This window comes from Urtica dioica, chromosome 7 (assembly GCF_054948205.1).
Source record: "Urtica dioica subsp. dioica isolate 48M chromosome 7, U.dioica_male_clone48M_v1_H2, whole genome shotgun sequence".
NCBI lineage: Eukaryota > Viridiplantae > Streptophyta > Magnoliopsida > Rosales > Urticaceae > Urtica > Urtica dioica.
Genome location: NC_142762.1, coordinates 1867820 through 1885788, shown reverse-complemented (window position 1 = coordinate 1885788; position 17969 = coordinate 1867820).

The following is a 17969-nucleotide window of genomic DNA, read 5'->3' as shown; positions in this document are numbered from 1 at the left end:
ATTACTTTTTGTGGATTTATTTGCAAGAAAAGGGATTGTGCATGAATTCTCGTGTGTTGAGACCCCACAACAAAACTCTGTTGTGGAGCGCAAACATCAACACTTACTCAATGTAGCCAGGTCCTTGTTTTTCCAGTCTCATGTCACTGCAGATTTTTGGAGTGATTGTGTGCTCACTGCTACCTACATTATCAACCGGACACCTACGAAAGTTCTAGGTAACATCTCTCCCTATGAATCCTTATTCAGCAAACCTATAAACTATGATCATCTCAGAAGTTTTGGCTGCCTCGTTTTTGCCTCCACCCTGAAAGCCAGCAGAAGCAAGTTTGACCCTAGAGCTAAGAGATGCATGTTTATAGGCTACCCTAATGGGATCAAGGGTTATAGGTTATATGACCTGGATACTAAAGATGTTTTCATATCCAGGGATGTTGTTTTTCATGAAAATGTTTATCCTTTTGAGAGCAAAAATCATGAAAACACTCTTGACCCTTATGTAACCACTGATCACAATAACCACAATGAAGTTCTGCCTTATACTTCTAGTAACCTCCTAACACCTGACATGAGAAAAGACTCTCATAGTCCTACTAGTATCCCTGTACCTGAGATGAATGCAGGTGATGATGAACAGGTAGAGCGTGACATTGACGAGTCACACTCAACTGAAGAAGGTGAGCTTGCAGTTAGGAGATCAACTAGAAGTAGACACAAACCTTCCTATTTGAAGGATTTCCACTGTGATGTGGCGGCGGCAACAGGAATTCACAAGTCTCCTCACCAGCTGGCAGCTGTGATTAGCTATGAAGGGCTGTCAGATGCCTATAGAGCTTTTGTGCTGGCTGTGTCCATGGAAAGTGAGCCAGAGTACTACCATCAAGCTGCCAAGCATGAACATTGGAGAAGTGCTATGAAGGAAGAGTTAAATGCCATGAAGGCAAACGAAACCTGGTCCATAGTACCCTTGCCAGAAGGGAAAAGAACTATAGGATGCAGGTGGTTATATAAGAACAAATTCAATGCTGAAGGACTCTTGGCTAGAAGGAAAGCCAGATTAGTGGCAAAAGGCTACACTCAACAGGAGGGGCTGGATTATTTTGATACTTTCTCACCAGTGGCAAAGTTGGTGTCTGTGAAGCTACTTTTAGCCCTTGCTGCGTCCAAAAATTGGCATTTAGTCCAGCTGGATGTGGACAATGCTTTCCTTAATGGAAGCCTCAGTGAAGAAGTCTTCATGGACATTCCTTTGGGATACAACATGGAGCAAGGTGAGGAGTTGCCAGCACCCAGTGGAAGTCATACTAGGATGGTGTGCAAGCTGCAAAATCTATATATGGCTTGAAGCAAGCATCAAGACAGTGGAATATCAAATTCACTGAGGTTCTTGAAGGACTTGGGTTCAAACAGTCAAAAGCTGATTATTCTCTCTTCACCACCGGGGTTGAAGAAAGTTTTGTGGCTATTATCCTCTATGTTGATGACATCATAGTGGCAGGACCGAGCATGGATCATATTGATCTTGTGAAGACAAAGCTGATGAAGGTGTTTAAAATGAAGGACTTGGGAATGCTGAAGTAGAGATCAGGGTGATCTGATTGAGGATCCAACGGTGTACAGGAGGCTGATCGGCAGGCTCTTGTATCTCACCATTACAAGACCTGACATAACCTATTCGGTACATCAACTGAGTCAGTTCATATCTGCACCAAGGTCCACACACCTCTCGGCTGCTCATCATCTCCTGAGATACATCAAAGCTCAGCCAGGTCTAGGCCTTTTCTACTCAGCATTTTCGGCTCCACGACTCACAGGGTTCTCAGATGCTGATTGGGCCACCTGCTCTAACTAAGCCTTTGGCTTCTCCTTTGTTGCGAGTGCTCATGTCCAAGATGGAGCTGCGAAACATCTTTGCTCCAACTTGAGGGGGCGTATTGAAAATGACTGCTGGGTTTAGTTTATTTTCTTTTATGTCGTTTATTTTCTTTTTTCAGTCGTTTTGACTTAAGTCGGTTTGTTGTGACTTAAGTCTGACGTGGTACTTTTCTTTCCTGTATATATGTTTGGGTTAGCTGAGTTTTAATAAAAAAACGTCAAGTCATTATTGACTGACGCGAGGTTTATTCATTCCTTCGTCTTCTTTGTTTTTCTCTTCCAAAACTCTGTTGCTCATTGTTCATTTTGAATCTCCATCGATTCTTGAAGCCGTTCTCAGAGCTTCGATTGTAATATTAGTCCAATGGCACTGCGGGAAAGAAGAGCGACGACGAGAATGCATTGTGATTTCAATCTAAAAAAATTGTTTCTTATTTTGTAAATCGGTGATTTTACTTTTATTGTGCAAATTCCCTTGTCTTGGACCTCGAAAGAGTTTTTGGGGGATTCATTGTCACATACGTCTTTATTTCTTTATGTCTATCTCATTGTAATTCATGGATGATACTAGATAAACGGTTGTGGTTTAATGTTTATTAATATTTTAACTAATGAATATCCTCTACTTTTCAGGATACACAAGATAATTATCCTCGAGCTCTATAGTCTTTGAGATTGAATTAGGATGCTTAGGAATAAGATTTACTATTTTTATTGTTACTGTTAATAATATTTACTGTTGTTTTTCTTACGGTTAATAAAATTTATTGATGTTCTTGTTACGGTTAATAAGATTTACTGTTATTCTTGTGAAGTTAATAAGATTTACTGCTGGTGAATAAGATTTACTGATGGTGAATAAGATTTACTGTTTTTCTTGTTACGTTTAATAAGATTTACTACTGGTGAATAAGATTTACTGATGGTGAATAAGATTTACTGTTTTTCTTGTTACGTTTAATAAGATTTAGTGTTATTTTTACCACGGTTAATAAGATTTAATGTTGTTCTTGTTTCGGTTAATAAGATTTACTGTTGTTCGTGTCATCGTTAATAAGATTTACTATTGTTCTTGTTACGGCTAATAAGATTAACCTTAAAGGGTATTATTGGAATATTGAAATGTTATTATAACAAATTGGCTACTTTACTAAAAATGTTAATAGTTGGGCTATAATTTTAAAGTAGGGGAACTATTTGGGCTAGTTGTTTAGACCAAAAATCATTAATTATTAAAATTATCTTCACATTACATAAAAATTAATAAAAAATCTCTTTCCTCATTAATAAATTTTTTTATAATAAATATTTTATTAGTTTTAATTCAAGTTATTAATAATTTTTTTTTTGTCTTATAAAATCATATTATTGATGTTTAGTTTTCAATAAAAAAAATTATTAATAATATTTGTTGTCGATCGTTCTAAAAAAATCCGAAACATTAAATTCCACACGACTTACGTCGAATATCGAATCTTAAGGCCCAATGGGCCGGACCACTAAAAAGTCCATCAAGGGACACGAAGGTCAAAGCCCACTCAAAACGGCCCAAAGTCCAAGCTCGAACTCATCCGTGAGACGTAACGTACACAGACACACAACGCGTGAAGGCGCCCACACGGCACGGGAAGGGCTAGGCACACAACGCCGTGCCAGCGCGTCGAGGAGTCCTACTCGTGTGCTCTACAAACTACAACCGTGCACACTTCAAAAAAGAAGCATGCACGGCGCGCAAAGAACATGGTGCACCGCGCCAAACAAGAAGCGCGTTACACGCGCGGCTCCTCGTACGTGCGTTGACCAAATCACTCTGTATGCTCCATGCCAAATGGCCAGAGGCCTTCCTCAGCCTCTGAACCACTATAAATATTCCTCTTTGGAGAGGTTCAGGTACACACTTTTTCTCTGGTGAAAATATTCATTCACACACATTCTTATCTCAAGATCACTCGATTCCAGAGTTCTAAAATGCTGTCGAGGACCTTCCGCACTCTGTTTCCTCTGTCAAGAACATTTTCTAAATATTGACTAACGAATATCGGCTACCTTACATAGCAATCAAATTAATGTTGAGTGTCGGAGCGTGTCCCAGAGGCACTGCTTTTGCGCCCCTCTAAGATTTATATCTCTTCTTCGTATTCTCATATTTTCGCGACGAGCGAAGAACACCTTCGAACTAGAGAGTGACAACTCATCAAGGTAACTCGGGTGTGGCCACTTGGTCCGGCCTTGGGCCAAACCGCCTGTAGCATTAAATAATGATTCATTTTCATGCGACAACATTTTTGGCGTTAGAAGAAGGGGACTTCCCGACTTAAACATCCCAAAATCCCTTCTGATCATCTTCTTCTTTTTCTCCTGAAAACTCTACTTTCTCATACTTGCAAAAAGATGAGCAATCAACAACATACGTGTTCTGAGGGAGTTAGAAACCCTGATAACACTGCCGGAGGCTCAAAAATTTATTGTGCTCCCGATGGCATGGCGAAGAATCGCTCCCAAAAGAGATCTTGACTCGCTCGCCATCTCCGCCTCCTAATAACCTGGACGTCCGTATTCAGTAGATGGAAGGGGATATTTGCTGACTAAAGGCGAAAAATGCAAGGTTCCGACTGGCTACAAAGCAACCTATGCACACCGAAGGGATCCCCAACAGGAAACCCAGAAACCTAAATGAATAAGGTCGTGACAACGATCTCGGTTACAAGGGCCTCAAGAATTCCAAGGATATTGAGACTTCGCTCACGAAGTACAGGGAACTCCCCGTCGTGAATGAAGCCGGTCCATCGAATCTCTTACCTTAGACAAGGAACACACACGCAGGTTCTCAAGAAGGAAACTACCAATGCCCGGCCCATGACCGATTTGGTCAAAGGGAGGACGTTGCGAAAAGTCATGGCACATGAAGAGTGAGACGTCACAGGCGAAGCTCGCGCCTCCGTGCAGCAAACCAAGATCCGAGGGATGCATCACCGCCCAACGAATGGCGCGTGGCAAAGATGTTGGAATTGATCTAGGGTTAAGAAAAAGTTTAACGCTTCGAGCAAGCGGTGGAATTTAAAAATTTTCTTTAAAACAAGTAAAACGATTTTACTAACCTAGACAAAGAGCAAGTACATATAATTTAAAACATCAATGAGCATTATAAATTTACTAACCTTTTAGAAGCTTGAACGTTGAGAAGCCTTCGGAAGGTTGAAACGTTCGTCTCCCCTTGCAGCACGTCTCTCTTCTTTCCTCGGGAACTCGAGCTACCACGAAAGTTTCTATCACAAGAATCACTCGAGAAAGAAAGGAATTAGTGAGTGGGCACTTTTAAACACTACGACTGGAGAACATGTCTCAAAGTCGGAGAGCTAAAATACTAGGTTAAGTGTGGACCTAGGTGCCAAAACAAAAACGAAAAATAACTAGAGAGAGAGAGAGAGAAGGTTGTGTTGGAATTGATCTAGGGTGTAAGAAAAAGTTTAACGCTTCGGTAAGCGGCGGAATTTTAAAAATTTTCTTTTACAAGTAAAACAGTTTTTACTAATCTAGACAAAGAGCAAGCACATGTAAATAAAAATTATTATGAGTGTAAAAGATTACTAACCTTTTGGAAGCTTGACAGTTGAGAAGCTTTTGGAAAAAGGTTGCAACGTTCGTCTCCCTCGCAGCACGTCTCTCTTCCTTCCTCGGCAACTCGAGCAACCACGAAAGTGTCTAACACTAAATCACTCGAGAGAAAAGGAATTAGTGTGTGGGCACTTCTAAACACTGCGACTTAAGAACGAGTCTTGAAGTCGAAGAGCTAAACACTAGGTCAAATGAGGACCTAGGTGCCAAAACAATAAAACGAAATTGAATAGAGAGAGAGAGGAGAGGGACAGCCAAGTCTAGAGAGAGAAGCTCTCAATCTCTAAAACTTTGGATGAATGAAATGTGAAGAATAAGGCTCCTATTTATAGGAGAGGTCTCCCCTTCAATAAGGTAGTTTCCTCTTCTATAGAATATCACATATTCATGAGCCAATTTCCTTGTCTTCTCCCTATTTCAGACGGCCAAAGAGGATCCAAGATATCCTTATATTTGTTTCCTCTTTTATTTAGCTCCCCTTTGACTCTACTTGGCCGAAATTCCCTATGCATGTGTGGGAAATTTGTTTCCTCTTTTTTTTTTGACAAGTATCATGATACATTTATGCACAAAATATTCTCTCTTTCTTTGGGTATGTTGGGCACCCAAGGTCACCTAGAAAAGGCTTCTAGAAGCTTTTCCATTTGTTCATGACAACATGAAAAGGCCCATTAAGAATTTTCAATAAAATTCTTATGAAATGAAATTAATTCACAAGGCCCAATAAATCTAATTTTGGCCGAGTGACACTTGTCATCAAATTACCATGTCAAAAAATTTATTGACATTCATTTCATCCTATGTCTCAAAAGACAAAAATACCCTTTTGACAATTTTCGAAAAACTTGTCTCGTTTTTGTTTTGACTTAGCTTCTAGTTTAACTATTCCTACTCGATGTGATTCGTGACAGTGACCTCATGGATCCAAATGAACAAAGCTTGAGCTAAACACTTGGACTCAAAAGTTCACAAACCTTTTCCAAGTTTAGCTTAATGCCAACTAACTCCACTAAAGAGTTGACACTGAAAATCTCTCGGTTCAAATGAATTTATTTTCTACTCAAGAATTCAACCAAATTGTAATGAACAGATCCATTGAATATTATCTATGTTTACCCTTCATGAATATCATCCGCTAGTCGGGATTTACGAAATAACCATTTTACCCTTCTAGCTGTTATTTCCTCAACTCCTTTGTCGCTTGTGAATAAGTTAGAAACAATGTATTGACGAGGAGCTAACAAGTCACATTGTTTCATCCAAAAGAGTCAGGACTCAACTTGGACACTCGCCAGTTCATTTATTCACACTCCAAGGAACAAAGCATGAGGTGAGAATACGTAAGGTGCGAAATGGCATGTCTCATTTCAGGATTAAGGTAAGCACGATGCAATTCATACGTAGTGACTTCGAGACATAAGAGGTTAAATGGTTTGTTCTTATCTTGTCTCTAGAAGTGCACTGGTCAATTCAGTACCTTCGGAAAATACCTAGAAGAACTATAGAGTCTCCAACTCTCAATGCCTCATAACCAGACATCATAGATTCTTCTAACAATCATACTGAGGTCAATAGTCCTTTGACCCTTAGATTGCGAATGTATCATTTTAAGCAAACTACGAAGAGTTTGTTCATGCAAATCTACATTTGTCTCTTCGGAAGTTGTTAAGTTTGTTTATGGACTAAAGACTAGTGTTTTATCATAAAGCTTCAAACAGACAAGGAAGAATGAAAGAACGTTTCAAGTTTTTATTAATGAATAAGCAATTACAAGCAAGAGTCTTCGTGAGACTTTATTACATCAAATGTATAAAATAAAGACTACAACTCTTCTTGTGGGCACCATTGACAACAAACTCCCACTTGACTCAAAGAAGATGTGTGTAGTCCTTCATGCCTATCCCTCTCGATGTTGGTCGAAGACCTTGTTCGCTAGGGCCTTTGTGAATGGATCTGCTAGGTTATCCACCGTTGAGATCTTCTTCACTTCCACGTCTCCGCGCTGCACGATCTCTCGAATCAAAGGGTACTTCCACTCAATATGCTTAGAGCGATTATGTCTTCGAGGTTCCTTTGAGTTAGCGACAGCCCCACTATTATCACAATAAAGGGTCATGGGCTCGTCGACGTTTGGAACAACTTCCAAATACTTAAGGAATTTTCTAAGCCATACAGCCTCTTTGGATGCTTCACAAGCATCCACATATTCTGCTTCCATTGTGGAGTCAGCAATGCAAGATTGTTTAATACTTCTCCACACAACAGCTCCACCATTAAGGATGAACACAGATCCCGAAGTGGATTTCCTGGAATCCTTATCTGCTTGAAAATCGGAGTCTGTATATCCCGTCATAGTCAGGTCGGTACCTGAGTATGTAAGCATCAAGTTCCTAGTTCTTCGAAGATACTTAAGAACATGCTTAACAGCAATCCAGTGCTCAGGTCCAGGGTTGGATTGGAAACGGCTAACTACGCCAACGGCGAAACATATATCAGGTCTAGTGCAAAGCATAGCATACATGAGGCTTCCTACGGCAGAGGCGTAAGGAATTTTCCTCATGTCTTCAATCTCTTGTGCAGTCTTGGGAGACTGGTCCTTAGAGAGTGAAACTCCATGCCTAAAGGGTGTTTGACCCTTCTTGGAGTCTTGCATCGAGAAGCGATCCATCACCTTATCAATATAAGATGCTTGAGAGAGCGACAGGGTCCGGTTTTTCCTATCTCAAAAGATTTGGATCCCCAGAATGTACGCGGCTTCTCCTAGATCCTTCATATCGAATTGCTTTGCCAGCCAGACCTTAACCTCGAATAACTTACCCACGTCATTACCAATGAGTAGTATATCATCGACATATAGTACCAGAAACACAACTTTGCCTTCGTGTATTAACTTGTAAACACAAGGCTCATCTATTGACTGTTCAAAGCCGAAGCTTTTCACAGTTTCATCGAATCTAATATTCCATGACCTAGATGCTTGCTTGAGTCCATAAATGGACTTAAGTAACTCACAAACCTTGGTCTCTTGACCTTTTTCCACGAAACCGTCTGGTTGAGCCATGTAAATGCGCTCGTCAAGATTGCCATTCAGGAAGGCTGTCTTGACATCCATTTGCCAGATCTCATAGTTGAGAGTTGCGGCTATGGATAGGAGTATGCGGATGGATTTAAGCATCGCGACTGGCGAGAAGGTTTCTTCATAGTCAATCCCTTCTTGTTGGGTATAACCCTTCGCCACAAGTCGTGCTTTGAACGTCTCGACGTTCCCATCCGGACCCCTTTTCTTCTTCTATATCCACTTACACCCTACGGGTTTAATCCCTTTAGGAAGGTCTACAAGTTTCTAGACTTTGTTGACATACATCGAGTGCATCTCAACTTTCATGGCATCAAGCCAAAGTTTGATTCAGAACAAGCCATGGCTTGGCTATAGGAAACATGGTCATCCATGTCAGAGACGGCTACGAGAGAGTCTCCACAGGACATGTACCTGTCAGGCTTTTGAGTAGCCCTCCCACTACGTCGAAGTACTACTTGACGAGATTCTGAAGAGTTAGGCTGTGTTTCAGTTGGGGTAAGAACAATTCATACAGATGAGGTAGAAGCTTCCTCACCCAACTTTTCTTCAAGCACAATTTTGCTTCTAGGTTTTGCATCCTTCATAAAGTCCTCCTCAAGGAAACGAGCATTCGTGCTAACGAAAGTCTTATCATCCAACGAACAGACACAATTCTGACCTACTAGCCAACTTGCTAGTCTTTTGCCTCAGCACGTGTGCAGGGAAACTCCAAATTTTGATGCGGCCAAGATTCACTTTACGGCCAGTCCATCGTTCATAAGGAGCACAAGGAACCGTTTTGGACGGAACTATTGGAATCGATCTAGGGTTTAAGAAAAAGATTAAACGCTTCGGGAAGCGGCGGAATTTTAAAAAATTTATTTTCAAGTAAAAACAGTTTTTACTAACCTAGACAAAAGAGCAAGTACATGTAATTAAAAACTATTATGAGCTAAGAAGTTTACTAACCTTTCTTGAAGCTTGATCTTTGAGAAGCTCTTAGAAAGTTGCAACGCTCGTCTCCCCTCGCAGCACGTCTCTCTTTCTTTCCTCGGCACCTCGAGCAACCACGAAAGTTTCTATCACTAAATCACTCGAGAGAAAAGGAATTAGTGTGTGGGCACTTTTAAACACTACGACTTAAGAACGAGTCTTGAAGTCGCAGAGCTAAACTCTAGGTCAAATGAGGACCTAGGTGCCAAAACAAAAAAATCGAAATTGAATAGAGAGAGAGAGGAGAGGGGCGGCCAAGCTAGAGAGAGAAGCTCTCAATCTCTAAAACTTGGAATGAATGAAAAGTGTTGAATGAGGCTCCTATTTATAGGAGAGGTCTCACCTTCAATAAGGTAGTTTCCTCTTCTATAGAATATCACATATTCATGAGCCAATTTCCCTTTTCCTTCATAGAGGTGCACGTCCAAGACAAAACAAGTAAGTCCTTGGATTTGTTTCCTCTTTTGTTTGCTTCTCTCTTGACCATATTTGGGCGCCCACATGCTTCCTCTTAGGGGAAATTTGTTTCCTCTTTTTCTTTTGGCAAGTATCATGATACATTTATGCACAAAATATTCTCTCTTCCTATGGGTATAATGGGCGCCTACTTTTCATCTAGAAGGAGCTTCTAGAAGCTTCTTCATTTGTTCATGACAACATGAGAAAGGCCCATTAAGAATTTTCAATAAAATTCTTATGAAATGAAATTAATCCACAAGGCCCAATGATCAAGTCATGGCCGAGTGATGCATGTCATCAAATGACATTGTCAAAAAATTTATCGACATTCATTTCATCATATGTCTCAAAAGACAAAAATACCCTTTTGACAATTTTCATTCTTGTTTTGACTTAGCTTCCAGTTTAACTATTCCTATCAATGTGATTCGTGACAGTGACCTCATGGACCCAAATGAACAAAGCTTGAGCTAAACACTTGGACTCAAAAGTTCACAAACCTTTTCCAAGTTTAGCTTAATGCCAACTGACTCCACTAAAGAGCTGACACTGAAAATCTCTCGGTTCAAATGAATTTATTTTCTACTCAAGAATTCACCTAATTATAATGAGCGGATCCACTGAATATTATCTATGCTACCCTTCATGAATGTCATCAGCTAGTCGGGATTTACTAAATTACCATTTTACCCTTCTAGCTGTTATTTCCTCAACTCCTTTGTCGCTTGTGAATAAGTTAGAAACAATGTATATGACGAGGAGCTAACAAGTCACATTGTTTCATCCAAAAGAGTCAGGACTCAATTTGGACACTGGCCAGTTCATTTATTCACACTCCAAGGAACAAAGCATGAGGTGACATACATTGCATTTCAGCAATCTTGTACATGAATTCCATATCTATGAGAACTTCACAAATTTACTCATGACATACTCACAACTTAGTACTTCACCAATAGGCCCTGTTCAGAATCACATAGTGAGTCCGAACTCCGACTTTCTCAAATGAGAATACTAAGGTGTGTAATGGCATGTCTCATTTCAGGATTAAGGTAAGCATGATGCAATTCATACATAGTGACTTCGAGACATAAGAGGTTAAATGGTTTGTTCTTATCTTGTCTCTAGAAGTGCACTGGTCAATTCAGTACCTTCGGAAGATACCTAGAAGAACTATAGAGTCTCCAACTCTCAATGCCTCATAACCAGACATCATAGATTCTTCTAACAATCATACTGATGTCAATAGTCCTTTGACCCTTAGATTGCGAATATATCGTTTTAAGCAAACTACGAAGAGTTTGTTCATGCAAATCTACATTTGTCTCTTCGTAAGTTGTTAAGTTTGTTTATGGACTAAAAGACTAAGGTTTTATCATAAAGCTTCAAACAAAGAAAGAATGAATGAACGTTTCAACTTTATTATTAATGAATAAGCAATTACAAGCAAGAGTCTTCGTAAGACTATATGACATCAAATGTACATAAATAGACACTACTACTCTTCTTGTGGGCACCATTGACAACAAACTCCCACTTGACTCAAAGAAGATGTGAGTAGTCCTACATGCCTAATCCCTCTCGAAGTTATTCGAAGACCATGTTCGTTAGGGCCTTGGTGAATAGATCTGCCAGAGATCTACTTCCCCTCCACGTCTCCGCGTTGCGCGATCTCTCGAATCAAATGGTATTTCCTCTCAATATGTTTAGAGCGCTTATGGCTTCTAGGTTCCTTTGAGTTAGCGACAGCCCCACTATTATCACAATAAAGGGTCATGGGCTCGTCGACGTTTGGAACAACTTCCAAATACTTAAGGAATTTTCTAAGCCATACGGCCTCTTTGGATGCTTCACAAGCAGCCACATATTCTGCTTCCATTGTGGAGTCAGCAATGCAAGATTGCTTAATACTTCTCCATACAACAGCTCCTCCATTAAGGATGAACACAGATCCCGAAGTGGATTTCCTGGAATCCTTATCTGCTTGAAAATCGGAGTCTGTATATCCTGTCATAGTCAGGTCGGTACCTGAGTATGTAAGCATCAAGTTCCTAGTTCTTCGAAGATACTTAAGAACATGCTTAACAGCAATCCAGTGCTCAGGTCCAGGGTTGGATTGGAAACGGCTAACTACGCCAACGGCGAAACATATATCAGGTCTAGTGCAAAGCATAGCATACATGAGGCTTCCTACGGCAGAGGCGTAAGGAATTTTCCTCATGTCTTCAATCTCTTGTGCAGTCTTGGGAGACTGGTCCTTAGAGAGTGAAACTCCATGCCTAAAGGGTGTTTGACCCTTCTTGGAGTCTTGCATCGAGAAGCGATCCATCACCTTATCAATATAAGATGCTTGAGAGAGCGACAGGGTCCGGTTTTTCCTATCTCAAAAGATTTGGATCCCCAGAATGTACGCGGCTTCTCCTAGATCCTTCATATCGAATTGCTTTGCCAGCCAGACCTTAACCTCGAATAACTTACCCACGTCATTACCAATGAGTAGTATATCATCGACATATAGTACCAGAAACACAACTTTGCCTTCGTGTATTAACTTGTAAACACAAGGCTCATCTATTGACTGTTCAAAGCCGAAGCTTTTCACAGTTTCATCGAATCTAATATTCCATGACCTAGATGCTTGCTTGAGTCCATAAATGGACTTAAGTAACTCACAAACCTTGGTCTCTTGACCTTTTTCCACGAAACCGTCTGGTTGAGCCATGTAAATGCGCTCGTCAAGATTGCCATTCAGGAAGGCTGTCTTGACATCCATTTGCCAGATCTCATAGTTGAGAGTTGCGGCTATGGATAGGAGTATGCGGATGGATTTAAGCATCGCGACTGGCGAGAAGGTTTCTTCATAGTCAATCCCTTCTTGTTGGGTATAACCCTTCGCCACAAGTCGTGCTTTGAACGTCTCGATGTTCCCATCAGGACCCCTTTTCTTCTTGTATATCCACTTACACCCTACGGGTTTAATCCCTTCAGGAAGGTCTACAAGTTTCCAGACTTTGTTGACATACATCGAGTGCATTTCAACTTTCATGGCGTCAAGCCAAAGGTTTGATTCAGAACAAGCCATCGCTTGGCTATAGGAAACAGGATCATCCATGTCGGAGACGGCTACAAGAGAGTCTCCTTAAGACATGTACCTGTTAGGCTTTTGAGTAGCCCTCCCACTACGTCTAAGTACTACTTGACGAGATTCTGATGAGTTAGGTTGTGTTTCAGTTGGGGTAAGAATAGTTCTTACAGATGAGGTAGAAGCTTCCTCACCCAACTTTTCTTCAAGCACAATTTTGCTTCTAGGTTTTGCATCCTTCGTAAAGTCCTCCTCAAGGAAACGAGCATTCGTGCTAACGAAAGTCTTATCGTCCTCGGGACTATAGAAAATGAAACCTTTGGTTTCCTTTGGATATCCCACAAACAGGCACAATTCTGACATACTAGCCAACTTGCTAGTCTTTTGCCTTAGCACATGTGCAGGGCAACCCCAAATTCGGATGTGGCCCAAACTTACTTTACGGCCAGTCCATCTTTCATAAGGAGTACCAGGAACCGTTTTAGACGGAACTTGGTTCAGAATGTAAGCGGCTGTTTCGAGGGCATATCCCCAAAAGGAAAGAGGGAGTGATGAGTAACTCATCATTGATCTAACCATCTCCATAAGAGTTCGGTTTCTTCTCTCTGACACTCCGTTTTGTTGAGGTGTGCCAGGTGCGGTAAGCTGAGAAGCGATACCTTCTTCTTTAAGAAAGTCATCGAACTCTCCAGACATATACTCACCACCTCGATCAGATTGAAGGGTTTTGATCACTTTGCCAGTTTGCTTTTCCACTAAAGCCCTAAAGACCTTAAATACGTTAAAGGTCTCGGATTTGTGTTTAAGCAAATAGACAAACCCATATCGCGAGTAATCATCGGTGAAGGTAACGAAGTATTCGTATCCTCCACGTGCCTGTTGGCTGAGCGGACCACATACATCAGAATGTATTAGTTCCAGCAACTCAGTGGCTCTTCGACCCTTATCAGAGAAAGGTCGCTTAGTCATTTTTCCTTCTATGCAGGATTCACAAGTAGGTAGTGAGCCTATTGCAGAGGCTTGGAGTGGACCGTCCCTCACAAGTCTCTTAATCCTATCTAGACTGATATGACCAAGTCTTAAGTGCCATAGGTATGTTGATTTTGTTAGATCGGAGGATTCAGAAAGTTTGATCCTCTTTGGCTCCCTAATTAGATCGTTATCTATTTCGGTGTCTAAAAGAGAAGGTTGGGTGGGATAGATGTAAAAAAGACCATTCTTCATACATGCATCAGTGACAAAAGAATTAGAAGGAAACGAAATACGAATTCCATTCTTAATGAACTTTAAACAATAATCTTGCTCACGAAGACGAGCAACGGATATTAAGTTCTTCCCAAAGGTAGGAACAAAATAAACATTATTCAAGTTTATAGTGCGGTCTTCAAAAGACAATGTCACGGATCCCACAGCCTTCGCAGACACCAGGCTCCCATCACCCCATTTGAAACAGAACTCGCCTTCCTCTAAGCTTTTGGTTTTCTTAAAACCATTCAAGGACAACAAATATGGTTAGTAGCAGCGGAGTCAAGAATCCACGTTGATACATTATCAGCTACTAAGCATGCTTCAGTAACTAGTACAATGCTATGTTCCTTTGCTTTGAGATAGGCAGTACAATTCTTTTTATCGGCCTTGTGAGGTCTCTTCTTAGTTCCAGAGGCGGAGGCTTTTTGCTCAGTAGCATGTGCCTCTCCTTGATTCCTCTTTCTCTTAGTGAGACCTACAGCAGTGTGAAGTTCCATCATAAGCTTGGTAACAGTGTACTCTAGCTTGTTTATGGAGTAGTTCATCTTGGAGGTATCAAGAGATGCGGGGAGAGTTTCTAAGATCATATCTATGACATTCTTCCCATCAATCTCAGATCCTAGGATTTCCATTCTATTCAGAAAACTAATGATCAGTGTCGTAAAGTCTCCAACAGGAGTCCTAGCCTGCATATGACAGTTCATAAACTGTCGGACTGCTTGTAGCCTTGTTTGACGCCTTTGCCATCCAAACATCTCAAGGAGATTGTAGAGCATGTCAGCGGCAGTCTCGACGTCACGATGTTGCTCTTTCAGCATATTGTTCATAGATGCCAAGATATAGCACCTCACAATCTCATCGGATCGAAGCCTGGCCGCTAAGGCATCATTGTCCTCTTGAGTTGAATCATCATTCGTCAGAGGAGGACACGGGGTGATGAGTACCCATTTGTGCTTGTTAACGGTAGGTATTATGTCGAGGTTACGTTTCGAATCTACGTAGTTTTCGTTTTCGAGTTTGATCGAGGAAAGAAAGATAGAGAGATGGTTGAGAGACATATTGCCTATATAAGTTGAAACAAGTTTATGATTAGTCTTTGGTTTAGGATTTAAGTTTTATTAAGACTTTTATAAAATCCAAAGGTGTTATAAACCAAACGATAATTTACTCCCTCAAGAGAAGGCCACAAAAAATCTCCTTTTATAAGTAAATGACACATCATTAATGCTAAGCCAAGATGTCAATACATCTATTTTGACTAGCCACCTTGTAAATTGGTTTGATCACTCACATCCTTTCGCAGGGCCTCGAGGGAGGATTACTAGGGATTGAGCCTAAGTGTGCAACCAACCACTTAGTCCAAAAGATCAACTTTGAAAAACAATCCCCCAAGGGGAGGCCTTGCCATCATCGTCTCACTCTCGGACGTAGCTCATTGAGCAATGATCAGAGCAAAGCGCCCTTGAGTACTCTCATTTAAGAGAGGGCCACGAGCGTGACTCTTAGTCCGGCGACACTTGCACTTTTCATTAGTGTTGGGGATCGTGGGTTACAAACAACAAGTATAACCCTCCCACTTAGTTTTTGGAGTTGGTTCATCGACTCTTATAAGTTCGGAAACAGATTTCCTAGTTAGAGAGCGACAGAGCGGACAACTAGAAGAGAATCCTAGATCGACATGTTCAGAGTAGTATTAGTGCATAAAGGCACAAGGTACATACTCGATCTTTTCCTATTTTCTATTTCGGGAAAGTGCATGAGGGAAGTGTGAACTTCAACTCACTCGAACACTTGAAAGTTTGAGATTACACATCTTTTTATTTTTCGGCTTGTCTACAAAGAGACCTCCCACTCAAATTTTCAAGAGCATATAGATTTTGAACATATGTGATATAGATATAGTTTTGAAAACATTTTGAAAACTTATTTGATTTGGATGACAAAATATTTTCAAGTTTGAAAGTGAAAACGGTTTTTCAAAATACAAACTAGTTTTGTAAAAAAAAACAATTTCAATTAAACTTTTCAAAAATCAAAACATTTTAATCTTACACATCATGTTTATAATCATATGAAAAACATTTTTTCTCAAGAAAATTTTCTCATTAGAGTTCTATAACTCATGGTAGTGGGGTTTGAAAATCCGGATTTCTAAAAAACTGGAGTTTCAGACAGCCGCGCACCGCGGAGTAAAATCGCCATATCTGGCGGCTCCGATGTCCTTTTGAGCCGAAACCGGTGGCATTGGACAGAGGACAGACATAGATTTAATTTGATTCAAGAATCATTAAATTTAGATTTCTGAGCAGAGAGTTATGCCTCTTTTAATGCGGGTTTACTCAAGCTCGAAGAAAAATAAATAATTAAAGCTTGGTCCTTTTTAGGTGCGAAAAAGAATCGAGTGTAACGGAACGTTTTATGAAGGTTGTTTAAAGCTTTTATTTGTGTTTTATTAGCAAGGTAATAACAAGGCATAAAAGAAATAACAACAAGCATAAAACGATTCAAGTAAAATAAGAAACTAGTAAAATAACAAAACTAGTCACAAAATTTTACTCAAAACTTCTCAAACCTTTAAAACACGTTTTTCAATATAAAAAACTAAAATTTTTTATAACTGATTCTAATGTGTTTTAAAAAAATCCCAAACTCATAGAAAATCAACATGATTTTTAATTTAAAGGTATGAGCAATAAATTAAAAAAAATCTAAGATAACAATTCTAACTTGTCACAAAATTAGTAAACTTTCGAAAACGATTTTCAAGCTCATAATTTTAAAAACATGTACATGCATCTCTTTGACCATAGCTCTGATACCATTTGTTGGAATCGATCTAGGGTTTAAGAAAAAGATTAAACACTTCGGGAAGCGGCGGAATTTTAAAAAATTTATTTTCAAGTAAAAACAGTTTTACTAACCTAGACAAAAGAGCAAGTACATGTAATTAAAAACTATTATGAGCTAAGAAGTTTACTAACCTTTCTTGAAGCTTGATCTTTGAGAAGCTCTTAGAAAGTTGCAACGCTCGTCTCCCCTCGCAACACGTCTCTCTTTCTTTCCTCGGCACCTCGAGCAACCACGAAAGTTTCTATCACTAAATCACTCGAGAGAAAAGGAATTAGTGTGTGGGCACTTTTAAACACTACGACTTAAGAACGAGTCTTGAAGTCGCAGAGCTAAACTCTAGGTCAAATGAGGACCTAGGTGCCAAAACAAAAAAATCGAAATTGAATAGAGAGAGAGAGGAGAGGGGCGGCCAAGCTAGAGAGAGAAGCTCTCAATCTCTAAAACTTGGAATGAATGAAAAGTGTTGAATGAGGCTCCTATTTATAGGAGAGGTCTCACCTTCAATAAGGTAGTTTCCTCTTCTATAGAATATCACATATTCATGAGCCAATTTCCCTTTTCCTTCATAGAGGTGCACGTCCAAGACAAAACAAGTAAGTCCTTGGATTTGTTTCCTCTTTTGTTTGCTTCTCTCTTGACCATATTTGGGCGCCCACATGCTTCCTCTTAGGGGAAATTTGTTTCCTCTTTTTCTTTTGGCAAGTATCATGATACATTTATGCACAAAATATTCTCTCTTCCTATGGGTATAATGGGCGCCTACTTTTCATCTAGAAGGAGCTTCTAGAA